This window comes from Camelina sativa, chromosome 12, assembly GCF_000633955.1.
Source record: "Camelina sativa cultivar DH55 chromosome 12, Cs, whole genome shotgun sequence".
Taxonomy (NCBI): Eukaryota; Viridiplantae; Streptophyta; class Magnoliopsida; order Brassicales; family Brassicaceae; genus Camelina; species Camelina sativa.
Window position 1 is genome coordinate 21176938 of NC_025696.1, and position 2924 is coordinate 21179861.

Here is a 2924-nt window from a genome sequence, read left to right on the forward strand (position 1 = left end):
CGCTGCTAAAGAACATATTTTGGATTCTCTTTAGAGACGTCATTGACTTGAATGGTGGGATCCGGTGGAGCGACGGTGCTATCAAGATAGCTGGTAAGCCCATAACCAGCTAACAGGGCACGAACTTGACGATCCCACATCAAAAAGTTGGAGGCCGTGAGTTTAGTCATGTTCGACATATTGACATTGTGGAGTTGAGAAGAAGCCAAGATGTCAATGATATTATTTTGAGAAGCAGCCATGGTGAGAAACCGTGGTAAGGAAGAAATAGAGGAGAAGAAGAATAGAGGAGAAAGAAGAGAGGAGACGACGGAAAAAAAATTAGGTCTTTGGATATTGCCGCTCTGATACCATATAATAAGTGCTTATCTTATTGATATGAAACATGTACAATATATATAGTGTTAAACAGTAGGTTTAGTAATAACTAATTACACAATAGTCCCTAAGTTATATCCCTCTTCTATAATAAGCACACAAATTTATTAAAAATTTAGTCAAAGAAAACTAAAAAAGACATCATTTTCAAAGACTTTTATTCCTAAAAAAAAAGACAACATTTGTAGTAATCAAAAATCTTTAGCACCATGCCACCAATCAAGGGCTTTTATTCGCATGCTATTTATTAATTAAGTTTTTTTCTCCTTGTTTTGGTCATGTCTCACTCGTTCCCTAACTCTTTATTTTCCGCGCAAGTTCGCAATTGTGACATATACATGTTCGCCTTTATTTTGGTTATGTCATCACGAAATCAAAACGTAGCGTTCCAAGTTGCTTTCTTGTTTTAGGAGTAAATTGTATCATGAAAATTTGTTAAAAATACCCCTTTTATATACCTCTTTTCAAAAATACCCTCTTTTCTGGCAATTTTTATTTTTGCCCTCTATTAATTTTTAATGACCATTTTATCCTTAAATGAAAAATATTTTATTCAATAAAAAGAAAAACAAAATTTTTCCGCCAAAAAATTTCCGACATATTTCCCGCCAAAAAATTTTCGAAAAAATTTTCCCGCCAAAAATTTTTTTGTCCAAAAAATTTTGATAAAAATTTTCGACATAAAAAATTTCCCGCCAAAAATTTTCCCGCCAAAAAAAATTTACAAGGTTTTTAAAAGGTTTTATAAGGTAGAAGAAACCTTATAAAAACCATAAACACCTTTTAAACGCTTTTACAAGATTTTTAAAAGAGTTTTAAAAAGTTTTAATAGGTTTTTAAAAGGTTTTTTAAACATCTCGTAAACGCTTTTACAAGGTTTTTAAAAGGTTTTCAAAATATTTTTAAAAAGGTTTTTAAACACCTTGTAAATGCTTTTAAAATGTTTTTATAAGGTTTTTAAACACCTTGTAAACGCTTTTAAAAGGTTTTTAAACACCTTGTAAACTCTTTTAAAAGGTTTTTAAACACCTTTTAAACGCTTTTAAAAGGTTTTTAAACACCTTGTAAACGCTTTTAAAAGGTTGTTAAACACCTTGTAAATACTTTTACAAGGTTTTACAAGGTGTTTAAAAGGATTTACAATGTTTTTATAAGGTATAAATTTCAATTTTTTTGGCGGGAAAATTTTTCGATTTTGGCGGGAAATTTTTTTTTTTGTGGCGGGAAATTTTTTTTTTTGACGAGAAAAATTTTTGATTTTGGCGGAAAAAATTTTTTTGGCGGGAAAATTTTTTATTTTTGGCGGGAAATTTTTTTTTGATTTTGGTGACTATACATTCTTGTTGTCATTTAAAGAAAGTGTAATTTGGTCATTTTGTTCAAAAAGAAGGGTAGTTTTAAAAATGGTCAACATGGAAGGGTATTTTTAAAAAAGGAATTGAAAAAAAGGGTATTTTTGAGAATGCCCCTTGTATCTTGCTCTTTTTCTCCAACAGGCTTCGACGAGTCATTGTCATTTGCAACTGTTTCCAACTTTACATTCAGACAAAACTTACTTTGGACAAATCTTAATTCTGTAAACATAATTGTTTGTTTACATCAATCCCATTTTTAATAAAACGGAAGTACACGACTTCAAATTGATAGACTATATAATATTAATATAGGTTATAACTAAGATTAATTATTTGATAGGTTATATGGATTAATTATTTGATAGGTTGTATAGATTTAGGATTACGATCCTCTTAAAAAGTATATTCCAAATAATAAAATAAAATCCCAAAGAATATTTAACTAACCATATATAGACAAAAAAATCTCAGAAATTAATCACTCTTCCGTAGATTATAAGTGATTTCCGATTATACTAAAAATAAAATCTTACCTAACTTTATCAGAAAATATTGATTGAGTAACCTATTAAAATTTGAATATTTAAATTCATTTTAAATATTTTTTTTGTTGAATTGTATAGTTTTATATATAATAATAAACTTTTAAAATAATTTAATTTGGAATCTTTCAAAATAGTTTAATTTGAATATTTTTAAGAATATCATAAATATATGATCAAAAAATTAAAAATTATAAACACTCTAATTTGATTTGTTATAGCACGGGTCAATAATATGTCACTATAATATGAAAAAATTTCAAGAAATATGATTTTTTGCTAGAGCAAGGGTTAAAATTTCAAAAATATGATTTCTCGGATTAAATTTAAGTTTGGAATAATGTTGTTTGGTAGGCTTTCTCGGTCACGATGATTTTGACAAACATATGTTACATATTTGGTCCTAAAATTAATATGCGCTATAATATAGGTTAAGTCATAAAATTAACAATCAAAATACAATATATAATTTTAAACACTAAACAAATCAAATAAAAACAAAAAAAAATTATTTTTTATCACACAACTTAATCCCGTTATACCGCGGGTCAAAATCTAGATATACAAGAATATCTTACAGAATAGATATTATTTACATAAGTCATATTCAGTATATGATTTCATGCCATAGTATTCCATAAAAAAAAAA